The sequence below is a fragment of the Pinus tabuliformis genome, chromosome 2_2 (assembly GCF_031772625.1).
Source record: "Pinus tabuliformis cultivar Carrire ecotype Pingquan chromosome 2_2, CPIR1, whole genome shotgun sequence".
In the NCBI taxonomy this organism is placed as follows: domain Eukaryota; kingdom Viridiplantae; phylum Streptophyta; class Pinopsida; order Pinales; family Pinaceae; genus Pinus; species Pinus tabuliformis.
The window spans coordinates 461,925,969-461,953,021 of NC_142300.1; the positions used below are offsets into that span (position 1 = coordinate 461,925,969).

At 35.6% G+C, this 27,053-nt stretch overlaps 1 long non-coding RNA gene and 1 pseudogene across 1 annotated transcript; one reads left to right on the forward strand and one right to left on the reverse strand.

Annotated features, from left to right (window-relative positions):
* Positions 1-2,938: 2,938 nt before the first annotated feature.
* LOC149193291 (transcription factor MYB114 pseudogene) lies at positions 2,939-3,953 on the reverse strand (annotated as a pseudogene).
* Positions 3,954-5,352: 1,399 nt separating this feature from the next.
* LOC149193292 (uncharacterized) lies at positions 5,353-8,318 on the forward strand. Its single transcript, XR_016254436.1, has 3 exons — positions 5,353-5,680; positions 6,124-6,950; positions 8,287-8,318. It is a non-coding gene; the product is annotated as an uncharacterized LOC149193292 (long non-coding RNA).
* The last annotated feature ends 18,735 nt before the right edge of the window (positions 8,319-27,053 follow it).

Sequence of the window (27,053 nt, forward strand, 5' to 3'; positions counted from 1 at the left end):
ATAAATGTTGTGATCTCCGGAAATCTTCAAGAAACAATTTTAGAAGAAATCATGAAATGTTATTCATGAACAATGTAGAATGTTTCAAGTGTCATAACATTGGGCATATGGCACGAGATTGTAACTTGACATGGGCTCTTACACAAGCTACACCCATGCAAAAGAAGAAAGTTACACAAATATGGAGAAGAAAAGAAATACAGTGTGAAAGCCCCTTAAGCAACGCAGCTGATCTAAATTTGTTTTGAGAAGAGTATGCCAAAAGAAGACAAGCATACATTAAAGGGGAGCTTGAATTTTTTTTGTTTGTTGAACTGCATTAACAGTCATTTGTTGATGGAGGATGTATTGCAGCGCAGCAGTTGCAAATGAAATTTTTGTTAATCCCTCTAAAAGGTAATATGCAGCAGTGATGAAATCAGCAATGTTTTTGCTTTGTGTTTATGCAATATGCACAGAAATGCATAAAGAAGAAAAGATGGCAGCGCTGAAATGTAAAGAGCAGCAGCGAGATAAGAGAAAAATGCAAAGCATGGAGACCCTCACAGCAGTGGGAAGATAGAACATAAGACAGCAGTTTGGAAATTTTTTTTGGAGCACATGGATTAGAATGAACAGCAGTTTTGAATTTTTGCATGGCAATGGAAGGTAGTTTCCTTCTATGTAATGTGAGAGAACATACTCACAGCAGAGTGAGTACAATACACAGCAGTGAAAAATGTAATGTTTTTCTTCATATGCAATGCAGCATGCAAAGAAACGCATAAAGAAAAACAAGGACAGCAGATTTTTAATGCACACTGGATGTATAAGAATGTGTGTGGCAGCAGAAAGCCAAAGGAATTGCACAGTAGTGCATTGTGTAATTAAAAAAATGAAACTGAAGATTGTGTGAAGCAAGGGCGTAAAAAGGTAACAGCCCGTGTTATTTTTTGTGTGGAGAATGAAGTGCCAAGAGTATGGGCACACAACAGTATGATGAAACAAAAGGCATCGACAGTGCAAATTGCAGAGGCAATGCAGCAGCAAGAAGTTATGGACAGCAGCATGATGGCAAGAAGGAGAAGCACACAGCAATGCAAATAAAAAAATGCAGCAGCAAGAAGTTTTGAACAGCAGCACATGCAAAAGAAATTTTCCTTACAGCAGTAAAGAAGCAGTGCAAGTGTAGACACAGCAGTGTGGGGTAGACACAGTAAAGAAGATGGCACAATAGTGCAGCAGAGAACATGCAGCAGCATAAAAGAACATTGTAATGAGTTTGCACACACAGCAGTGCAATGATTGTTTGTTTTGGAACTGCATTTGAAGCAGTCAATTGGTGAAACCCTCTGTTAAAGAGGAAGGTGCTCTTCAGCACATTGTTATGGTGAACCCCTCTGTCATGAGGAATGTGCTCTTAAGCACAGTCTCAGGTAAATCCCTCTATTAAGAGGAAGACAACTTTGTTTGTTTGTGAACTGCATCAGAAGCAGTTGGTGAATCCCTCTATGTGAGGAAGATGTCTTTGTAACAGCAGTGTTGGTGAATCCCTCGATGTGAGGAAGTGTTTGGGTATGTTTGAACGCCCAGCAGTTGAAATTAAAGGGGAGTGTTGGAATGTTAATTCCAACTGCAAGTTGCAGGCAGACGTGGGCAGCATCGGGCGCCATCTCAGCAGCGAAACGGATCATGTGTTTTCCGGCCGCCTGAAACATATCGCGCCAACCTTCCGGCAACAGAATATTCCGGCAAAGGGCTCCGATGCGTTTTGGTGCAGGCACGTGGCTCTCGCCTGACGTAAGCAACTCTGACATATCGGGTGGTAAAGCTCAGCAGTTAAGTGCCTTCCGATATCAACCTCCGCCGTCCGATCTGGTTGTGTGTTCTCCACCGTCGATCTCTGAAGTTGCAACCCGTCCACGTCAAGTCAGAATTTTTGCGTGGAGTGAGGACAAAGCTTGGTTGACTGACGTCCTGTCTGCGATGGAAGAATTAATGGTCTTTAATGGTTGGTCGTAAGTTTTGGTGAGGCCCGTCTTAAATGGTTATGGGTACATACACTATATGTGTCATATTTTTTAAATGAACGTTGACCATATGAAATTTAAAAGGCCCACGGTAGTTGAATGCATTGTATTGATTTTTTTTAATATAATGAGCCAAATATATATGTGGGTTGTAATATGTGTTGACATTTTTTTATGAGAGCGCGCGGGAGCTGAAGTAAGTTGAAGTATGCACAGCAGTGCATAAAGTAGCGCTCGGTGTGTTGTAAATTTTTTTAAGTGTTGGCTATTGTAAAAAAAACGATGGAGGTAGCATAGTGCACAACAGTGCATAGTAAAGCAAGGAGGAAATGAATGCACAGTAGTGCTATCCGCAAAGATCAAAGGTGCAGCAGCGAAAGAGCAGGGAGAGCTCAGAATGAAGACCAGCACATGAAGCAGGTGAAAACATTGCACGGTAGTGCATTTTTTATGTATTGGATTTGCATGGAAATGCAAAAGAAAAGAGTGCTCAAGCATTCTTGAAATTATGAATGTAATTTACTGCATATGTGTAAAATATTTTTACAGCAGTATGTGTAAAAATAGTTTTACAGCAGTAATGTAAAAATGGGTTTTACAGCAGTAAACCCAGCACAGTGAACTCTCAGGTGGAGAGAAAAGACAGAGCTTTTGTTTTTGCTGAATGCAAGTTTTTTGGAAGATCCCTCTGAGTGAAAGAGGATGAATGTGTATCAGTGTTTTTGTTTTAATGAATTGAAATGATTTTATGGCTGTGTAATACTCTGTTCTGAGTTATTTTTTTTGAAAGAGGTTCTCTGCAAATGATCCTGGAACAGTGGAAACAGAGCATTGTCTCTGTGTTGGTTATTTAGTTGGTTTTGGTATTTCCCCATTTAAAAATACCCAACAAAAAATCAACTTCATCAATATACTCCAAAGTTTGGAACTTATTCTTCTGTTCCAGCTCTGTTATCAGCTACATTAAAACTGTGATCAGCTACATCAAACTCCTTAATTTCAGACAATTTTAATGATTGATCTGGCCTACTATTGTCCCCGTAAATGTTGAAGCCATTTGATCTTAACAATTCCGAGTACCCCACCGCTTTTGTTTTCACAGGAATGGTTTTGAAGGCATGATTTTGTGCAGCAGGAGATTCTGGTCTTGTCTTCAGGCTGTGCGATCCCTTGGCCTGACGTTCGTTTGTTGCCAACTTCTTGGTCAGATAAGTGTTCCAGTGGTTCTTGATTTCATTATCTGTTCGGCCAGGCAGTCGCCCTGCTATCAGCGACCACCTACATGCATAATACGCTCACACTCTTACATAAGATCCCAATATTATAAAATTCCACACATTATAACGAAGCTACTGCATGGATAAATATATGGTCGGTCATGACATACCGATTGCCAAGAAGACGATGCAGCCGAAGAATGAGCTCCTCTTCATCGGACGAAAAGTTTCGACGTTTAATACGAGGACGAAGATAGTTCATCGAACCTAATGTACAGTTCTTTCCACAACGCTTTAGACCTGCAAAATAAATTTTCTCAGCTTATTCACTATCCTATCAATTCATTATTACGCCTATATTGATATTACTAGTAGTAATTTCAGATTTGAGACTTCTGGGACATTATACATGTTGAAAACTTGTTTCCAGATTTATGGTAATAGTTTTTTTGTGATTCATGGCAATGCCAAATGTGATTTATCATGCGGACAAATGTGGTTTATCATCTACATTTAGTTATTCAAAACGTCTTAAAAAATAAAAACCATTACAATATAGCCAAAAACAAGCTTTCAAGATATTAGAGATTAACTACCATTCACCTGTTTTTACGGGAGAATTTCTCCATCCTCCATCGCCATGAGATCGAATGGGTTCGGATATAGTGCTACCGTTCCAGGCCCCTTGATTTATCCCTTTTTTCGAGCCACAATGGGATTTACCCATGTTGTATTTTCTTCTGTAACAGCGTTCTCAGACTCTAAAAGTTAGCCCCAGAGAGCATGATCTCCTCTGTCAGGAACAGACATGCACACTACGGTCTTGGCTTTGCCGTAGAATGTATATATATAAATAACCTGCTGCTTCCTAAACGCCGTTTGCAGACAAAGGGAATGTTCGACATGTGACCACGTGATCGCACGTTAATGTTTTCAAATGTGTATCTCCTGCTGTATTCCCCCAGAAAAATTAATTTAATCTAATGTTTATCATCTACGGATTATTCTACTCGATTTCGGGATAACTATCGGCCCTTGGAACCACACTAATTCTAGTCCCAATGTTTATCATCAACAGATTATTCTACTCGATTTCGGATAACTATCGGCCCTTGGAACCTAACCAATTCTAGTCCCAATCCATTTCACGATGATTTTTCTGGACATCGTGTAGGTTAAACAAATGCTTAAACCATTAAAGCTTTGTTAAACGGAACTTTTTTTTAGAGGGGGGAAATTTGTTTTAATGGTTTACCTTTCTTTGGGAGGGGGAAATTTGTTTTAATGGTTTTTGTTCAGGGAGCTAGAATTGTATGGGAATTTTACTTTGGGAGCTGGGAAAATTTCAAGAGTTTTGAAGATTGTTTTTTTTTAAGTTTATAGGTTTTTAGAGCTTTGAAGATTGTTTTTGCAGTTGTCTATAATGAGACTTTTTGGAAGTTTTTCTGGTGGATTTTTCCGATCAAAATCCAGCAGCAATTTATTGGAATCGTAAGTTTGATAGCTAGTTTATGCACAATCAAAGCGTTGCACGGGTTTTTCAGGGTGCTGAATCCAAATATGTAGTTAAAAAACGATTTTAAATGCAACAAATCAAGATTTGACCTCAATTTCTTCCGACGGATTCCGTCACCGGAATCTCCAAAAAGTCGCATTATAGACAACTCCATTGTTTTTTAGAGTTCATACGTTCTTAGGGTTGTGGAATACAAAGAAGGTAGAGAAATACGCTGAATTGCCAACAAAACATGAGCTTATATTGAAACCTTCGCAGAAGGAAAGGCCAGAGACATACACATCCTTGACATAAATATTTTTAATTGAAAAATTGGAGAAATCCGTTGATGGGTTAAGGAACCCTATGGCAACTTGACATAAGGGTGATATCTTGGATGTTGGTGATATTTCTTTTGTTGTTTATGTATATATATGGCAAAAGATTGTGTGTAGACATCCTTAACACCCATATCTTTAATTGAGAAATTGGAGCAATCTCTTGATGGGATAAGGAAGCCTGTGGCAACTAGACTTAAGGGCTATATTTGGGATGTCAAGCTGATAAATATTTCTTTTGTTGTTTATTACGCCGTAAGGCGTTTCCCTCTGAGATTAACTCCCCAAATTGCTTTCGTGTCAAAATATGTGCCATTGGATTTTGGTGTTAGACGATTAGGTAATCCTTATCCGTTGATTTGAATTGAGCAAGGCCAGCCGCGACTGTTCGTTCGATCCTGCAATAACTGCGACTGTTCGTTCGATCCTGCAATAACTGTCCACTATCTTCCTTACGAACCGTCAACCGACTTAATTTATTCTATCGATAATATTTTGCTGCATGAACAAGGGTTTTCTTCATATTTTCAGGTTATGCAGTTGGTATTTCGCAGGCAGAGGCGCAGCAGATCATTAATCCCCTGCAGCGGATCAGTGGTTTTCCGGGCTCAAATTTGTAAGGTAGATATCGTATTATTGTACTCACCATTCTATATTGTACTATCTTTTCAAAATTTTCCTTCGGTCTTGATACTCAATTACTGCAACACAGCAGGACCTACAAGAAACAGTCTATTATCGCACACAAGAAATTGCCTATTGTCGCAAGAAATTTACAGGAAAGAGTTTTTTTGCAGGGCGGAATCAAAGAATAAAATAATGAGAATTCTTTAAGCCAATATTTCAAAAACAAAGCTTCTACTTTTATAGGAAAAGAGTAACTAATCCATTCCCTGTGTATCGTCAAATTTGAACTATTTACATTTTGTACAGCAATGTGAACAAGTAGATGTAAAGGCAATTGCATTTTCACCAATGATTTTTGTATTGTATCATCTCTTTAAAAATTCCCATTGGTCTCGTTACTTCCATTAATGTATTCCAGTTGTATTTTCAATAAACAGTGCATTTTCACATGCAAGAAACAACCCCATGGCAAGAAGTTTACAGGAATTTTATTTTTGCATGGCGGAATGAAAGGATAAAACCATGAGAATTCATTAAGCCAATATTTGAAGTCTAACTCATTTCTAAAACGATATACTTCCATTGGGAAAGAGTAAGTGATTGTTTACCCATTGGATGTGCTATATTAGAGATCTGGCGAAGTCCTTCAAGCACATCACATTCTCCCACATTTACAGAGAGCAGAATATGGTGGCTGATCTACTATCGAAACGTGGCAGATCTATCATGCTGGCGAAATAAGCTACAATTATTTTGTTAATGGATCCATTTGTAGCTCTGGATGTTTCAAATATAATGGTATACACTGCATTGTCTGTCTGCCCTTCTAAAGCAGAGACAGAGTATCATCATCGCTGAAATAAACAAGGAAAGATGTTCATCGGGTTTTTTATTGAGTTGAGAGGTTTTGTAATTCTGTCTTTCTTTTATCAAAATTGAGATTTTGCTAATGTAAACCCAAATTTATCATGTAAGCCCAGCCTTAAGCAGATTAGAGCTCTATCCATAGAGCAGCAGTTGTAGTACTGTGTCATTTTGGATTTCAGAAGGGTGAATATTGTAACTATTTTTTCTTATTATAATGAAAGATAGCCTGTTTTTTCTTTTGTGAAAATAGGTAATTGTTTACCCATCTGGGATTGGGTATTATAGAAATGTATGCGCGGCAGATGCAACACAAAATTCTGTTGTGTACAGTGGTGATTTCAAACGGGAAAAGCGATATTTGATGCATTGCAGTGCCTTAGCCCAAATTATAGTATAGGTATTTCGTCAAACACTTTGTGCACAACCTCAAACAAAGGCAAATTGCTTCGTTTAAGCGTGTGCTTCACAAGGGTTTTCACACCGCCATTGAACCCATTATGGGTACCATTTTAAAGTTCACAATCAACATAATGAGCATACATTGTACCTTAGGCAAAACTAGAGTTAATCAGCAAAAACTTAACACCGACAAAGCAAACAGAAACAAACTTGTTTCAGGAATTTCTCCAAAAATCTAGGCTGAGAAATTTATACGAACACGGGGTAATGCAATAGAATGAATACAAGCAAAGGTTCATTTAACGGCCATTAAAACGGTTCCATTCAATTCCATCATTAATTCAGTACGCGACAATAAAATAATGAGGACGATTTTTTTGGTAGAACACTCCATTAATGAGAAACTATATTTAGCTAGCATTACCAGTCAACTAATTTTCAAATCAACTGAAAATGAGGTCAGTCGCCATTGTTGGTTTCTTTTAAGCATGCCAAATAGCTTGACTAAAACACGTTCCTCACTTGTAACGCGTTTAATATGGCTGAAATATTCATATTAACTAGCAAGCTCAAGCCCGTTCCTCACTTGTAACGCGTTTAATATGGCTGAAATATTCATATTAACTAGCAAGCTCAAGCCAATTCATTTTGCTTCAAAATATATTTTCCAGCTGCCAAATATATAGAAAGTAAATGAAGAATGTAACTACACAGGCACTCACACAACCCATACCAAATGGATTTGCATGACAGAAAATCCACTGAACTCTGCAAAACACTTCGAAAACAGAATTTAATAATTCATACACGCAATTTTTTTTGCTATTTCTCAAGTCAAATTAATCTTCCACATAAAATAATTCATTTCCCAATTTACACTAACAATTCAAGCAATACAAAACCAATATGTGCATCGATTTGTTTCCATAAATCGATTTTCGCATTTATTTGGTTGAGGTGTAAGTTCAAACAGTGTGCATACATACTCATTTATGTAAATGGATGTGACCATTTTGTTGAAGCATAAATTCAAATGGTCTGCATACATCCTCACGGTGGCTGAAATTAACCATTGTATACCCGAAAACATATGCCTAAGAGCCAGCATATCTGCTTTCGCTCCAATATCAAGAGAGTATATAGCTTTCCTGAGAATCACTATCCTAGCTGAAATCTGGATTGCAAGATTTGAATTGAAAGCTTTGGTTTCCCCAAATAAAGTGGCTTACCTTTGCATTAAACTGACTTTGTGAAATTTCAAACAATGGATAAATGTTAATGTAAGAACGTGAACTTATTCTTCCTCATTGTTTGTCTGTAACTTATTATTGCAGACTTTGAAATTACTACGAGGAGAAGGAGATGACCTACCTTATTGGACCAAGAGGTAATTGACAATGTCCATGGAATTTGATGAATTGATTGAGGATGAGTCTGGAGAAAACTCTGGGAGTTGTGACATCCAAACTCATCTATCACTTGCAATGCTTGGAGTTGATGATGATTTGGTATCAAACAGTAGTCCAGATCAAAGTGTAAATCTTGTACATGAGAGCAGAACATTGGAAGATTATTTCTATGGACATTATAGCCATTCAACAAGCTTTGATTGATTTAAATCTACTTCTCTGAGCTTCATAATTTTTCTTACTCCTTGCTTCTGTAAAAGCTTAAATATTTTATACTTGGTGTATTACTGTGAGCCAATGCCACTACTTAGCTATGTTCAATTTCAATCACTCTCCATATTGGCTGAAGCTGCGTCTGAAGTTGAGTGGAGTCCATGTAAAGTCCCTTGCCAATTCCTTGTATAAATGTGAAAGCCATTAGTGGTCACTCGTTTTGGTGACCCACTGGTGCTCACTAGAGCTGAAAAATTTTCTTGTCCTTGCCTTTGGAGCAATTGTATGTATGTGGAAGGAAAAGCAATTATGATATCGCTATTGATATGCCAAACCATTTTTATGTACTTTTTTAGGTCTGAAGATGTGTAACTTGTGGTTTAGCTTGGTACATTCTCTTGTATACCAGTTTACTTTGAATTTGTCAATATCATAAGCCCAATAGCGATTTAAGTGTATGTTTGCATGGCAGAACTGCATTGCGGTTGAACTTTTTCTAAAATTAAGTTGTATTTAAAGAAATATGGTGTCTAAAAAGCATAGAACTCCAAACATCAAATCTCTTTGCTCCTTGTAGGCTTGAACCAACATCTCTTCTAGAGAAATTCAACAATTCTAATTTAATAATCCTATCGGCCTCTCTTTGTACCTTTTGAGACAATTGCTAGTTCTAGATGGGACATATAACTCCAATGTGCGTTTTCCTCGTTACAGAGAACACAAAAATATTAATGCAGGGTATAACAACTATACCACTAGCACTACAAATCATTTCTGCTCAAAAAGGGGGATTTAAATCATGCAGCAGCTTAAGAGGGGCAGGGTCCAGTTTCAAAAATAGCCTTACAATTGGACTAATCAAAATAAAATCTGATTCGCTTCATAGGCGTAGAGTAAACAGGTACCAATGAGGTAACGTGCAAGTGGACAATTAAATCATATTCAGCACAAGACCAGCCCTCGGCATACAATGCAATTGAAAGTCTTGTGTTATGAGCTCCGAACAAGATCACAAATGATATATTATTCACCAAATTTTAATCTTCCACAAAGAGACATATTGATCCTCTCTGATTTGTCAAACAAATAAAAAAATACCAAAATTATGCATAGAATCATCTTTGAACTGTAAACACTACAGTATATAGTAACCTGGGAAAGTGATGAAGCACTCAATACCATACAAAAATAAAATTCCTTAATAGAAGATTCCTTAATAGAAGAAAACACCACTGAAAATTGTGAAAAGCTGCCAAATGAACTTTGCCAATCTTTTAGATTTACATAAACAAAGTCAAAAAACCTCTTCAAAGCTAAGTGCTTACTACCAGCCACATCCAATAGAAAAGGTTTTATGGGGCCTGATAAGATCAGAACTTGCTTGACCACGGTAAGATAAGCACCGTACCTACCTAATGTATAAAAGAAGACTGATAAGCTGGAGGAGGGGCAGGCAGTCTACTGCCAAAGTGATGGTTGCTATAATTAGTAGAGGAATTGTAAGAATCGGAACCCAACAATGAAGGCCCCATGTTATCTGATGGATACATATATGGCCTTGAGAGCGAGACTGGAGTCCTATTTCCAACACCATAGCCTGCTCCATATAATCCTTGGTTTGATCTGTCATATGCATTTTGGCCCTGTAGGTTGTAGGATGTAACACCTGGAGCTGCACCAGAATATTGTACTCTATCCAAATACCTATAAAAGCTTCTGTCTGCACCATTGGAAGAAGCATAAAGAGTCGGAGTTCTTTCATCTGCACTTAACGGAGGCATATATACACCAACATTTCCTCCATTAGCACGAGGACGCTTAGGTTGAGACTTAACAGCACCTGCAGACCTTTTTCTGTCAGCCTTAGCTTTCTCTAGCTGAGCTACACGCTTTTGAAGAGGATCTGGTGAGAACTGTGATTCAAGTTTGTGCTCCTCAATGCACTTTATAACAGCTCTGTAAGCAGAAAGCTCTTTTGTATTTACTTCATTCTGTAGCAGCAAATAAAAATATCGGTCAAAAAAGGAACTTCCGATATAACCAACAATACTAAGCCAAAATGATCATCACATAACAAGACATTTTGTATAATAGTAATACAATCGTACTTGTGCAACAGTAGAGTTATTCCCGCTTTTTAAACTTGCCTGAGAAGCTTTCTTAGCATCTTTCAGATATTCCTTCAACAAAGGAACAGGTGCAAACTTCTCTGTCAGCCCAAATGCATGAGCAAAGTTGACTGCCTCAATTTGTTTTCAACAAAGGAACAGGTGCAAACTTCTCTCTCAGCCCAAATGCATGAGCAAAGTTGACTGCCTCAATTTGTTTTCCACTATTGACCAGGGTTTCTACAACATCTGCATGAAATTGTCACAAAATTTTCAGTTAATCTGAATATGTCACAAACATTTGAAATACCAAAAGACAGTTTACTGTGAAAGAAAAAATAATACAGACAACTTCAACGGATTTGTCAATAAAGATAACAGCTATGCCAGCTTGAGACCATTTTCGTAAGTAAACAGTTCCCCACTCATGAAAGGCCTTATGACACTTTACCATAGCTGATCATCTTCAGGTGCCTTTATTAATATCAACAAAATAACTTACATACAACTTTCTACCTCATAAAAAGATGTCTACCTAGTAGAGGCCACTCAGTATCTGCCTTGCATATGAAATGTTGAGATCTAAAGAAAAGACTACCAACCCCGTCATCTTAGAAACCCGTTCACTGGACTAAACAAAAAACGTTGGGAAGGTTTACTACAGCCAGGATTACCAAAATTTATCTTCAACTCAATCAGCCACAACCAAGTATACTGATAAAATCCACCAGTCCCTCAAAAAAACCAAGCTAGCCATGAATGCCAGAAAAACAACAAAAAGCCTATCTACCAAAATGGATGGAAATTTTGCCAACCTAGCCACTGAGGCTAACATTACAGAACACCAGCCAACCAACCTGGCATTTTTGATTCAATTCCAAGGGAACGACAGAGTTCAGGTGTCTGCCTGCACCGTGCAAATGCAAGAACAAGCTTGCATAAGTCATCTTTATCAAACTCTGACGCAATTCCAAAAGTAGCTAGAAGTTGCAAGAAGGCCTGGGCCTCCAACGAATTGCCATTGGCAACATCTCCTTCAAGGTTTATCTTCGACTTCCATTCATGTGCAATACTTTTGACTTGCTCCTTTATATTTAAGGGCAGAACTGGATGTTCAACACCCAAAATAGGATCTGCCAAAACAGGTACAAGAGATTCCAGTAATAATGTACAGGCCCGGCGTAGAGCCAGGAGCCCAAACTCTTTCTTGTCACTTGACTTTTGTTCAAGAGAATAAAACCCCTCCAAGGACTCCAACACTAACCGTGGTGGGTCAGTTGCAGAGTTTAATGCAGAGGGAACCTAATTGCAAAGCCCTATTTCCAATTGCAAAAGTCATTAAGAATGGGAAGAAAGGATTTAGGGATTATAATATCTGAAAATTTCTATTTTTAAAGTATTATAAAATGAGTTTAGATATTTATATAACAATAATAAGTGGAAATCAGAAAAAGAAAAAGAAAAGAAAAGAAATTGATTGGAGATAAACTTTTTATAATTTTGTAAATGTTATTGAGTTCCAATGCTCAAACAAAATATTTATAAAAGGTAATTCACTGGTCTGTGGATGAAGCAAGCATTTGGAGGCTAATTCGTGAAGTCTGACAATAAAAGAGGTGAAATTAGAATGAGTAATGATAAGACAGACATCCTTGTATAGAAATTGCAATGAGGTTCTTCTTAAAGGTGACTTAATTGTATCACATTGATTTTGAAATGACAACATCAGCAAAATGATATAAAAGTCGTTGCAACTAGTACATCTATGTTTGGTGCATTAATCACTATATGAGATTGAAGGAATCTGGCGCATTCTCGATCAGAACTATTGCTTGATTGACAACAACATGAGTCTTGTGTTGTACAACAATTGTATAATTGGTGCATTAATCACTGTATGAGATTGAAGGAATCTGGTCGCATTCTCAATCAGAACTATTGACAACAGCATGGGCCTTGTGTTGTACAACAATTGTATAATTTGATTGTGAAGGATTTAAGGAGAAGTAATGTTGTTTTTTTTTTATCCTAGCAAGGATTAGCAAATATACTATTTATTGGTCCCTGTGGTATACATTGTTTGGACCTTGTTTTCTCCCTTAATTGTAAGTGCATAAAAATATTAGATTCATAGGACAGGGTACCATTAATCATGTGATCCAATGATCTTGGACGTTTTTTATTGAATTCTTCAAAACTTATTTCCATTTGATCTTCCAAAATGTGAAGATAGTTTTATTGGTTGGAACAATGCTACAACTTACAAGTTATAATAACAAAGATTCTGTTCTGCATAATGCTTTCCACCTTGCAATCTTTTTGTGGATATGGTTAAGCAATATTCTCTTCGAGTAAAGAATAAATTATTGTGTGTAGAGTCATTGGGTTTACTATAGTAATGATCGTAACATTTTGTAGTCTTTTGTTTGTTGTTATGTGGTTTAGTGGTTGAGACCGTGCATTACCATGTTAATGACCCAAAGACAAACTTAGAGCTCAGAGCCCTCAATTATAAGTTGGTTGAATTTTATGAGATTTATATGCAATATTAATTCAATAATTAAAAAAAATATAGACTTAAGCACCCTAAATAAACTTCAATTTATACATCTTTAGAATCTCATTTATGCTACATATTCGCATCTTATGTACATTTTCCCATTCCCATGTCGGAATTGTTCCTCAATTTATGCCTTACGGCGTTTCCTTTGCAACATTTGGTGCAAATGCTAGTGTATATATATCGGAGAAAATTGTGTGTATATTGTATGTGGTAGTGAATACTTAACATTAGAGTTGTTTTTTTTTCTTCTTAAAAATAAAGAAATAACTAAAGAAGTCAAATTGTTTCAAAAATTAATTAGAATGATAATTAACTTGACATTTTATATATTTATATATAAGAGATTATATATTATATATTTAAATTAATTTTAATATATATATATATATATATATATATATATATATATATATATTATTAATTTTAAAAAATATCCGAATTCTCAACATTCTCGGAAACTCGTACAACATAGCAAACAGAAACTCATACAACATTATATCATTAAAAGTATTGAAAAGACGCTAATCAACATGTAATGAAAATAGACCAAAGTAAAGTTTTTAACTCGTTGCATTAACTACATTCCCGCCAGGGTGCGATGCGCGGAAAGTCATAAGTTAAAGTCACAATAGCCGGATTTTTTTATCGATACTGAACGCGCAGTCGAACTGCTAACATTTTTGTCCGTTCTGGCGTTTTTATTTGTCCATTTCGCTCGACAAAAATCCGGTAGGGATAAGTTTAAACTATATATAACTTGTAGAATTTTATGCAGTAGAGATTTTTCATAGTATTAAATTAGTTTATGTAATCAAAACCATATTTTTTTGACAACTAAGAACAACCAAAATTCAAGATCTTGTCTGGCAGGATTTCCAAAAAAACAATATTAATTATTACGCTACTCCGATAATGCAGACTGAATACTCTGTATTTAGAATCAATTCAAAAGAAGAACATGATTGGCCTGGTCAATTCCCTAGAGACGCGGAGAAAACACAGCTCCGAGGATTCGTAAATTGGGAGATTCGAAATAATAAAACCAGCAGAGACACCCAGTGTTTCCAACGATCAGAAGTCACTCGTCAGACGCCCTGTTATTTTAATATAAGGAAATCATACCAAAAAATTTTAAGGTTTTATTAAAAAATGGCGTTGAAAATATGTAAATAATAAAAATTGAAGGCAACCCATAGATATGGTAGAACCCACCAGCTGTTTCAAAATCGTTGTTCTGACAGGTTCACGATAACAGCAGCTGTCACAAAATTTGATTAGCGTCTTACCTTAGTTGGCGTTGGATAATAGCAGCTGTCACAAAATGTGATTACCGTCTTACCTTAGTTGGGGTTGTGGTTATCTTACTCGTTGTATTGTTTTTGGTGTACATGTGAGTTTTCAATTTTTGATGTAAATTTATTTATTTATTTATTTTTCCAAAGAAAAAATTGAATTTTTATTACGAGGATAAAAAGTTACATAGTATATGCCGAAGCATTCATTTTGCTCTATAATTTGCAAATCATAGAGCTCACTAGATGAATATTCAGTCCAGCTAACAACAAGTAGAGAAAATCACTGAGCAAAAACACGGCCTCCTCATATGAGGATTTCAGGCCAGTGCCTGTCAGATATGAGAGCAGCGTTTAGAAAAGAAGGGGCAAAAAATTAAAAGCAAAATTTCAAGAGGAAACGACCACAGCAAGAACAGAGGAGAAAAACTTTGAGGATCAAGTCTTCCTCCCCTTTTTCTTCTCCACCTTTCGCCATTCTCCTTGGGTTATGGGAACAATTTGAAGTGGATTTTCTTCGCCGGGTCAAGGATTTTCTTTGTCTGAATCTGAGGTATCTGATGAATGCTGCCTTTTGGTTCCACTAGTTTCCATTTTATTTGGATTTTTCCAGATTGTGATTCCATGGTCTCTTGTATAGAAGTCTGTTGTGTTTCTGCTGGGATACTTTCGTTTTGACCAGGTTCTTCCTCTTCATCCTCTTCCTCCTCTTCCGAATCTGAATGGTTGAATTTCCATCCTTTTTGTTGACTGCCGGTTCTCTTCTTTCTTCGGCTGTTCTTTTTATATTCCGGACAAGCATTTTGGAGATGTCCAGTTTGTCGACATATTCTGCATCTGAAAGCTGTATTTTCATAGTCTAAAGACTGCATCCAGCTGCGATCTTTGTGTTTCAGTTTTATACTTCCCGGTAATCCTTTACTGAGATCTACTTCCACGCATATGCGTGCAAAAGTAAAAATTCTTTCTTCTATTCTTTGTGTATCCGTTTTGATATATCTGCCTATGGCGTTGCCTATGCTTGCCAGTACCTTTTCATCCCAAAAATGGATAGGGAGATTGTGAAGACGAACCCATACTGGCATCTTAGACACAACAAAAGTGTTTGCATCAAAATCTGGGAACCATGGAGTGATGAAAAGACCCGAAGATCCCCAGAACCAAGGTCCTTCCTGGATCACGAGATCTCTGACTTCTGGGGATTGAAATTTGACTATAAAGAACCCTTTTGAGCAGAGATGGATCTCACAGTCCAGAGACCATTTCGTGAGAATCCAATGAAACAGATCAAAAGGTTTGGGCCAAAAGCCATTAAAACGGCAGATGATGGCTTGTTTTTCATAGTTGTTACATACCTTCTCTGCTTCTACTATTTCAATTGTTAGTTCTGGAGTGTGCTGTAGTTGCTCCACTATGTATGGGCTTGGTTCTGATCCAGCCTGTTTCGGATCTGTTGGAGAAGCTTTTCCTCCTTGTAAAATATGCTTGTAAGATGTTCCGTCACTTCTGTGTTGCTGGAGTGGATCTGGGATGTGGTTTGATTTAGATCCGCTACCTCCTACTGTTGATTTGCCAGATGTTGCGCCTCCTAGTAGTCTCAAATTGAGAATGATTGTAGATCCTGGCTTAATATTGTAATCCTTTATGGATCGGAAGTCCTGAAGAGATCTGCCCCCTGTTAATAGGTGTTGTTTGCCAACCGGGTAACCGATCTGATTGGCAATGTTGTATTTCAGATCTCTTACACTATCTGTAGCTGAAACCCATATCAGTGTTGAGTTCCCCTTGGGCGTTCTAACGAAAATTTGGAAGTGGTCATTTAATTCCAAGTTTGCCCCATTCGCCGGATCCGACTATCTGTATCAGGTCTGTGGAGCCAGACCTGGTCACAATGCCATATTCCTTTCCACCAGAGTGCCGGCTTTGGGAAATTTTCGTGCTTCCCGGCTGCCCCTTTGGATCCCGTTGAGAGCTGATTCCTGGTCATCGAAGGCCTTATGCAGCCGATCTCTGCCTTGAGCATCTGAGCTAGGCTGTGGAACGGCCATTCCTTGAGGATCCAGGCCGTGTCAGACCAGTGAGAAGAAAGATCCATGGCAAGAAATGTAGATCTGATTCCAGATCCAAGATCTAGCACTACCCGTGGCCCGAGATCTGTTCTCCCAACCGCGTAGAGACTTCGATCTCGTCCTGGGTACCTCCCTTCCTCCGCTTTCAGGAATTCGGCATCAGTGATCGCCTCGGAGGAATCGTCAGTGCTATTCTGCGATCTTCTTTCATGGCAGTTCTTGGGTGCCTGCACCCTCATCTTCCCCATGATGTAATCATCTAATTCCCGGCGAAACGATTCGAACCAGGGCCTACTGTATTTGCCGAGGGAGTCATCGATGAAGGGTTTCCTTTCTGCGGCCTGCTGCATTCTTGGTTCGCGAGAGATCAAAACTGCCGAGAGCCGTAGAGCGATCAAGAGATGTTTTCCTTCCTTCACTTTTAAAATTTGGTTTTTGGGGTCCCAATCTCTAGATATACATGCACAAACAAATTCCAACTACCAAGTCACAAACCAACGATAAGTAATCGTTAAATACACAAGTGACAAGCAATCGAAAGGGCCCACATGTAAATTTTAGTTTTATAATTAGTGTAATTGTATAAATTAAATGGTTGGTAAAAGTTTATAGATACTAATTTATTCAATCCATGTTAAGTATCAAAAATTTACAAAAGAGACATTTCAGGTTGTTTAGATTAACATAAATCATAAAAATTAATTAAATTATAAAAAAAATTGATAGATGGACAAAGGAGGAAACCAATTAACACACTCAAACTTAAGTTGTTGCTCAATGAATTGCTTTATTCAATTGCTTAAGATTACAAGATTATAAAGACCTAAAATTGTTAAGAATAGTCATGTTAATCTTAGTTCACACACACATTACTCACAATTAAATTTTCCTTCCTAAAAACAACTTAAACTAATAGCTAACTAGGCTCAATGACTTTAGTTAATAGGGGAGTTTATTCTCTAGCACTCTCCCTTAATCTCGGCCATTAATGTTTGCTAGTCTAACTCTCAAGTAGGCTTACAATACTTGAGATCAAGTCAAAAACTTGTTTTACTTTTGCACATTGGTGCAAATTGTCCTCACCTCTGTGTTGTATAAGTTTTTTCTTATGTTTGATTCTACATATTTTTTCTTGTTTTGTGGCTTCAGCTTTACTTTGGTTATCTCCTTCAATATATCCTTGTATTCTTTGTGTCATTTATTTTCTATGTTTGTTTCTACCTCAACTACTACTGATTGAACTTCTTAGTCATTCCTTGTAAGATCAAAAACATCTTTTTTTTCTTCCATCTCTTCCATTGTTCCAATTGATTCAAAAACTTTGATGGATCATTTATCTTTCATGTTTCATCTTCTGATGTAGTTGTGGTAGTTGTTGTTGTTGCTACAAGGGTGGTTTCAATTATATCCTCGACACATGTATATGTATACTCAACTTCACTCTTTTTACCATGTTCATACACTATATCTTATACAAAATCACTATTTTTTTCTACATTTTCTTCAATGGATGTACTATATTACTTAGGACAATTTTAGTGTCCATTTGTTCTTTATATTCTTTTGCTTCAGCTAGCTCTTCTATAGATTCTCCTATTACTTATGTTACACTTCATTAAAAACTACAATTCTTTGTGGCTCATTTCAATGTTGGTCCCTTTTCACTGTATGTCATCTCCATCTCTTCTATATCTTATCCTATTACTTGTCTTTCAACATACACTTCATTAGAAGCTACAATGCTTTGTGGCTCATTTCGATTTTGATCAATGCTGGCCCATTTTCACTGTATGTCATCTCTAAAATATTCCAAGCTTATCAAGATGTAGTTGTTACTGCAACCTTGAGAAGAATATTATCATCCAAACCTAGTTGATTGAGAAACAATGTTATTGAATCACCTTTCCTATTTGTTATAAGTTAATCCCTTTGATTTTGTTCATATCCTCATAAGCTACTTGACATGGGGGTTCTTCAAACCCATGCAATACAATATCAGATAACTCATCCATTATTAATGTGGTTCTCATCCTAATGGTACAAAACTCATAATATTTACGAGTAAAAATAGGAGGGAGATAAATAATGCTAAAAACCATGTCTAAGAATCTAAATCACCAAAAAAAACTATAAAAATACCTTCTCTTAAAGCAAATAAACTCTTTTTTTTCTTTTTCCTTATATCCCCCATGTTATTTTTTTTGTGATGTCCTAAAAAATAAACTATTTTTATTAATATCAAACTTCTATCATTCGATTATGTGGCCCATATCCTAACTTTATAGCATATATTTAACACATTTCAAAATATATAACTAAATTCTTGTGATTTTACCCGAACAAATTTCCACAAGAATTAATTGTTAAAAGAAAAAAATATTGAAAGATTGATACTAACCAATGGTAGGTTGACTTTGTAAAGATCATGGCAGCGGCTAATTATTCCACTATAAACAACCTATAGTTGTAGTGGCTGCAAGGGTTCCAACTCAATTTAAGTGGCGATAAGGATGACTTGTTCACTTTCGAGAGAATGCAAAGATGGTGGTTAATGCACTTAGGGCTTAAACCCTCACTCTACTAAAAATTCATTGACAACTACCATTCTAGAGACTGTTGTGGCTCTACTCAAAACCTAGGGAACTAGTTGTAGTAAGGTGACTCATTGCGGCATCTAAGATTCCACTCAATGGATGTTGACAAATTATGATTAATGTCAAAGAAATTGTTAAGCATGGATTTGAAGCCAGAAGTAGTCCCTAAAGTAAATCAAGATTTTCGTGGATAGAATTAAGGAAAACACAAGAACAAATTACACTATCTTGTAGTTCCCCTTAAGACCTTTCCAACAGTAGGTGGCACACCCCCTATCTCCTCATGGTTGAGGAGATATCAATTTTTGAAATACATATATTGATTTCCCTACCAAAACTCAGATCGAATCAACTAGTGTCAAGTCGGCCTTGATTTTAGGGGTCAATATCACTATAAATAGGTCTTCTCCTCACCCAATTAAGGCAACCAACTCAATTAATCTCAAGGAATATTTTGGACCTGTGGAAGAAGCATTTAATAGGTTCATATCTCATGAATGAGGACAATAAGAAGCAAGAAGTTTGAGAAGCAGGTTTGAAGGGTTTTTTTGTTTTTGGTTAGGGAATTCTTAAGTTATTTTGAATAATATCTAGAGTAATCTTTGGAGCCAACATGGGATAGAATTAATACCTAATTTGAACTTTATTTTTCCTTAAACTCAAACATGTTGTAGCCCTAATTTGACCCTATTTCAACTCGTTTGAGCCTCTAATTCAACCCTTGTTTTAGCTCAGTTTTAAACCTTTGATTGCATCATATTTCAACCTATTGCAGCTATATTAGCCTCTATTTTTGACCCTAAATCTACCCCATTCTTGTCTGAATTTTTGCTTGAAGTGATTTTAGAGCCTGTCTTGAAGTGGTTTTGGAGCCTATTTTGGAGTAGTTTTGGAGTCTATTTTGGAGCCTATGTTGGAGTATTTTTGGATATATTGGTACCCAAAGAGGATTGGTGTCCTCATCCTATAATTTGGAGTCTGGGCTTGCTCAAGAGGATTGGTGCACTCATTTTATTGCCAAGTTGGTGCCTAGGCTTGTACAAGAGGAATGGTGTCCTCATTTCACAAGTTCAAACCTAAATTTATGAAAGAGGATTGGTGTCCTCATCATTTCTAAATTGAAGTTGAGTTAAAAATACTCAAGTGATTTATTTTTATTCTAAAATTTGGTGTAATTGAATGGTTTAGGCTTTGAGACTCTAATAGACTAGATTAAATTTTAAAATGGTAAAATTAATGATTGGATGAAACATGGATTCACCCCCCTCTCAGTATTTATAACAATTAGAATAAGAGCCAAATTCTTTAGAACAACCTAATAGCTGGAAAAAAAGGTTTTTTCAATCATAATGACCAATAAAGAAGCACTTAAATTTCCCCATTTTGATGGAACAAATTTTGCATTCTGGAATATTAGAATGGACTACTATCTGATGTCTCTTGTTGTTGAAGTTTTCCAATCAGTTACATATGGATACAATATCCCATCTCCTCTTCCAATAGACCAAGATCGGAAGAAGGCATATGTAGCAAATGCCAAGTCTTTGAACTATATATCAAACGGCTTGTTAGATTCAAAATTTACCAAAGTCATGATTTGTGAATTAACTAAAGAGATGTGGGACAAGCTTATAAGTATCTATGAAGGAGATGACAAGGTAAAGAAAACCAAGATTCAAACATTCAGAAGACAGTTTGTAAGTCTAAAAATTAATGATGAAGAAGATATTACTACCTACTTCCTCTGAGTAAATGAAGTAGTTAACTCTCTCAGAGGGCTTGATGAAAAATTCAAGGAAAAAACAATTTTCCAAAAGGTTTTGAGATCTCTTCTAGATCATTTTGATGTTAAGTTTGTGTCATAGAAGAACTTAAGGATTTGGAAATTTTATCAATGGGTAATCTTCACGTAATTATCATAACATATGAGATGAGGTCATGAAATTGAACCCATAAGGAAGCTACATTCAAAGCATCAAAGTCATTAAGAAAAGGGAAGAATTGTGGATTCTCTAGTAACAAATCTGTTATTGAAATGGCACACCTTGTCAAGATGCTAAAGAAAGTATCCAATATTAAAGATAAGTTACCTCTCATTTGTTTTAGATGTAGTAAAAAAGGGCATTATGCTTCTAAATGTCCTCTTAAAGATGATAGTGATGATGAAGAAGAACCCAAGAAAAGGATGTTAAAAAGGGAGGCTTGAAAAATAAGATTTTCTTCTCCAAACAAGATAGTGATGTGTCTGATGAGGAATCATATGATGAAAGAAAAGAAACATTATTTATGAATGTCTCAAGTGAATCAGAAAAATTGCAAGAAGGAGAAAGGATTGAAGATATGGATTATTTAGAGGTAGAATATATCAGCACCTTAGAAGAAAATGATAGACTCGAAAGGAAGAATGGAAATATAACCAAAGAGATCATCTCTCTCAAAACTGAGAAAGAGGGAGCTTAGTAAATAGATGAAGTCTTGAGCAATAAATTAAAGGAAAAGGAAGAGATATGTGAGAATTTGGAAGTTGAAATAGTATCTCTGAGAAAGGACTCAGACAAGTCCAACAAAAATTTGGAGAGCTCCCAAACTCTGGACACCATTCTAAGTTGTCAAAGATTACCATTTGAAAACTCCAGGCTCAACTATATAGGAAAACATAAACACTAGAACTCACCATGAAGGAAATTCTGAAAGCTTCATCAAAAGTAGTGCCGAAAAACCCAAAGGTTTTATTGATGTCCTGAAAGGGTCTCCTCAAATTCCTCACAATAGTTCAGTAGAAAATAGATATCAACCAAGGAATGAGACCTTAAAGAGACACACCTCCCTCGAAAGAAATGACTCATTAAGGCAATCTTATATTAGAAGGTATCAAACTATATTCCTTGGTCACTGTTTCTTATGTAAAAATTTTGGTGATCAGGAAAAATATTGCAAGCCTTATAAGACTAATTGTCAACCTCCTAAAAATAAGGTTGTTGAAATTAAAATATGGGACCAGATTAGAACTCATAATTCATTTTCTCCTCTTTCCAAGTATGGTCTATAATGTTATAAGTGCAACAATATAGGCTGTGAATCATTAATATTTCTCATTAAATCCAAAAGGAGGAGTTTGGAAAAGGAAGACTGAAGAATTTATGCCTGAGAAATGTGAGCTGGTTATGTATGCTCAGAACAAGGAGGGTCAATGGTTTGTTGATAGTGGATATTCTAGGAACATGACATGAGACCAAAGGAATTTCATCTCTTTAGGCAAAGTGAAGGAAGGAAGTGTGACTTTTAGAGATAATGGGTCTACTAAAATTGTTGGAATAGGCAGCGTGAGTCTCAACAATTGTATCAGAAAAGAAAATAATGTGTTATATGTTGAAGGCCTTAAGCACAATCTTATGAGCATTAGCCAACTTTGTGATCAAGTATATGATCTCATCTTTCATGCTAAAGATTGTGAAATAAGGAGATCATCTTCAAGAAGTCTTGTAGGAAAAGGGCTAAGAAAAAAATATAATGTAAACATTCTTAATGAAATTCAAGAAGAGAGATGTTACTTGAGTCAATCAAATGAAGGTTGGCTATAGAATAAATTCTTGGGATGTTGAGAACTAAATTCTTGTAGGAATTAGGGTTTGATTCCTCTTTCTTGATAATTACTTGTGAATTATGTTGGATTATTTTACTTCTTTATTAGTTTATCTTTCATCAATAAATTATCAAATTTTATGTATATTAAGACAATAAGAACAAGAGACACGAGATGTAGGCACTCAACCAGGGTAAAACCCCTTCAAGGGGAAAACCCAGTCTAAATCTTCCACTAGTAGATTCGAATAAAGATAAGACAATCCAAGACCTATTAGACATATACAATGACTTCCTCCAACCACCAATTCATCCCTTCCTTCTAATAGATGATCCATGTCAAAGTCTTAAAGTGACAGCTTCCTAGTTGCAGCTTCAATCTAGAATTTCGGCCCCCAACCAAAACTCCAGACCTGTAGTAGATTTAGAATTTCGGCCCCAACAACTACCCAAATCGCAAGTGTGAAATATAGATATCACAAGAACTCAAATTAGTTCTTCCCAGCTTATTTCTTCCTTTTCTGACTTCTTCACTCTCTTTTTTTGCTTCTCTTTCTTGTAGATCGAACTTGTTGAGTGAGTGCTCCAAATAGGTCGAACTACCTCTCTATATGTATCCTTTCTACTAGGTCAGATTTCCCTAATGTAGACTAACTTCATGGGGACAGGGTCGACTTGGTATCTAGGTGACAAATAACCTTTTTGACTCAAAACAATACAACAAAACAGGTAATTTGCGTAAGATTTAGCGCTAGATTTTAGTGCATTTTTTTTCCAATTGGGATGAGCATCCTGGCACTATATCTAACTCTACTGTATAATTTTTAAGTCGTCCTTTTTTGTGCCATATTTTGCATCCTTTTTTACACCAAATTTTGCAACCTATTTTTCATCAGATTGTGTGTCATGTTTTGCGTCTAATTTTGTACCACTTTTTGCATCTAGTTTTACACCTTGTTTTATGAAAAATTTTGCTTTCAATTTTGCAACAGGATTTACATCTAGTCTTATGATAGGTTTTGCTTCCAATTTTGTGTGATTCTTTGCTTCTAGTTTTGCACAATCATTTGCATCAGGTTTTACACCATCTTTTGCATTCGATTTAGCACCATTTTTGACAGCTAGTTTGTGTCAATTTTTTCATCTAGTCTTACACCAAATTTTTCTTCTAATTTTGTACCCTTTATTGCACCTTTGTTTGCATCCAATTTTTCACCATATATTGAATATGATTTAGCACCAAATTTTTCATCCATTTTTGTGTCCATTTTTTCATCTTGTTTTGCACCACTTTTTACATCCAATTTTGCATTTGATTTGTCTCCCTTTTATGCACCATTTTTTTCATCATTTGTTACATCCAGTTTTGCATCATTTTTAACACTATTTATCACATCCAATTTTGCATATTTTTGAACATCCTAGTTTTCATCTATATTTTCATCCTATGTTGAGCCATTTTTTGCGTCCACCTTTCCATCCCATTTTGTGTCTAATGTTGCATTCAATTCTGAGCCATTTTTTATGTCTACTTTTTCATTTGTTTTTGTACCAAGTTTTGCATCGCTTATTGTGCCTCATTTTGCATCCAACATTGCATCTCAATTTGCATCCAATTTTGAGCCATTTTTATGCCCATTTTTGCACCATTTTCTGTGTTTACTTATGTGTCCAATTTTGCACCATTTTTTACATCCATTTTTGCATCATTTTTGTTTTCTAATTTTGCATCCTTTTCGGCATCCAAATTTGCATCTCTTTTTATGCCTCATTTTGTGTCCACATTAGCATCTCATTTTGTGCCTAGGTTTGAGTCTAAATTTTCATCTAGTTATGCATTATTTTTGGCATCCAATATGGAATCATTAGTTTCACTCTTTTCTTATCCCCATTTTGCATCTTTTTTGTGTCTTTTCTTACATCCATTTTTGTACCCAATTTTTCATCCAAATTTTACACCATTCATTGCATACTCATTTGGCATCTAAATTTGCATCATTTTTTGCTTATTTTTAGCACCCAACTTGGCATCCTCTTTTGCATCCAATTTTACGTCTAGTTGTTTGTCCTTTTCTGTATCTATGTTGGTGTCCATTTTTATGTCCTTGTTTGCACCCATTTTGGTATTTTTTTGTATGCCATGTTTGGTTCCCTTCTTTGTGTCTAGTGTTACACCATTTTTTACCTCTAGTTTGAAACCTTTTTTTGGTCCCTTTTTGCATCTTGTTTTAATGCCTAGTTTAACATTCAATTCTACTCCCAATTTTGCATCCATGGTTACACAAAATTTACATCCACATTTGGCTTCTTATTTAGAGTGCACTTTTCTTTCCATTTATGACCCCCTTTATGGGTTCATTTTACTAATTTCAATTACATAGTGAAATATATTGCAGTTTCTAAATATCATTAAAGAAAATATGACAATTCAAATTGATAACATAGTGTTTGTAAAGAAATTTAAGTGAAACTGACAACATCCATCCAAAAAATATCAATATCATCATATATAATAATTCTACATCAAAAAGTCATTAAAAATTTTCAATATACATATATGACTACCAAATAAATACCTATCACAAATATCATTATTCCAAGGTAAATTCACAAGATTCATCCAAAAATACTAATATCATCATACATAATGATTCTCCATCAGAAAACAATGACAATTTTCAACACATATATAAAATAACAAGATAATACTAATAATATCATCATCATCTTTAATCAAATCAACTAAAATTCAAATGTGTGATTACCAGATAAAAATCTTCCATTAATATCATTATTCTAAGGTAAATTCAATACATCCATCCAAAGATAATAATATCATCCTACATAATAATTCTCCATCAAAATAATGTTGATAATTTTCAATATATACATTAAGTAACAAGATAATAATGATAATACAATCATCATCTTTAATGAAATCAACTAAAATTCAATGCATGATAACCAAAACAAAATGTTTCATATTTCATAGATACCATTACTCTAAGAACATTTCATAGGATTCATCTAAAATAAGAATTTCCAAGGTCATGAAGATATCACTAGCTAGGACTACCAAGATCATCCTCATGATCATTAATGTGATCATCGTCTTGACCATCATGATTAGTTTCATCCACATCATCATCACCAATGCTATAGCCATCATCATCATCACCATCCTCATCATCATCGTATCCTATATTTAATGTATGTTTAGCATAGTATAGATCATCATCTTCGGGCTCATTACCTATAGTATTCTTGAAAAAAAATCAATATTACATGTTAGTATTAATTCCATAGCACAATGCATATTTTGGTTACAATTATAACCATAAAATGAGGTAGGATACAATAACATATAATAGTACTAAAAAATAAAATGAAAAAATGGTTTTAGATATATTGGAGATTGAGCTAAGATTATGCTTGTAATTCACATTAAGTAGTAGAAGCAATTTTTAATGCATATGAAGTAGGTATCCAATTGTTCTTCATATTCTATTGTGAATGTTTCTTATGATGTCCATGCACCATTGGTAAATTAAAAGTTACTAGAATCTTTAGTTCAAATTACAATTGTAATTCGGAAGTGCATAATCTTCTTAATCACAAATTGTGAACATTCTACACAATGGACTCACAACAAGAATTTACCACCATGATTCAGGTTATCATTATTGGGTTAAGAATCAAGATGAAAACAATCATCCCATTCGTAATTTGAAAGGAAAACAATCGACCTCAACTTCTACAATAAATTGGTAACTAATTCAAGTTATCATCAGTCTCAACTAGCTTACATGATACAACAGTGTTAGCCTAGAGAAGCTAGATTACACGATACAACAATCTCAACCTAGATAAGTTGTAGGATATTCAAGACGTCCATGGAAATTCAGATCACCAGGAACGCAATACGAAAACCCTACATTAAATAGGTCAACATGCTAAATCTTAGACCATGCCACATATGAAAGGGTATATCATAATTACAGAGTACAAAACTATTTAAAAATGGTTTGTGAATATTATCATAGCTCCATCACAGAGATATCAAAAGATAACAACATAAAAAATTACTGAATATCTTGTATTGTACCTATAACATCCCCTCTTAAATTATTATTATTATTATTATTATTATCATCATTATTATTATTATTGGTTTAAGTCAGCATTGGTGAGGCTATATCCTGGTCATGGCATAGTTATAAATGGAGTAGGTTTTCTTTTACATTTGGGTTACTCATTTTGTAACACCATTC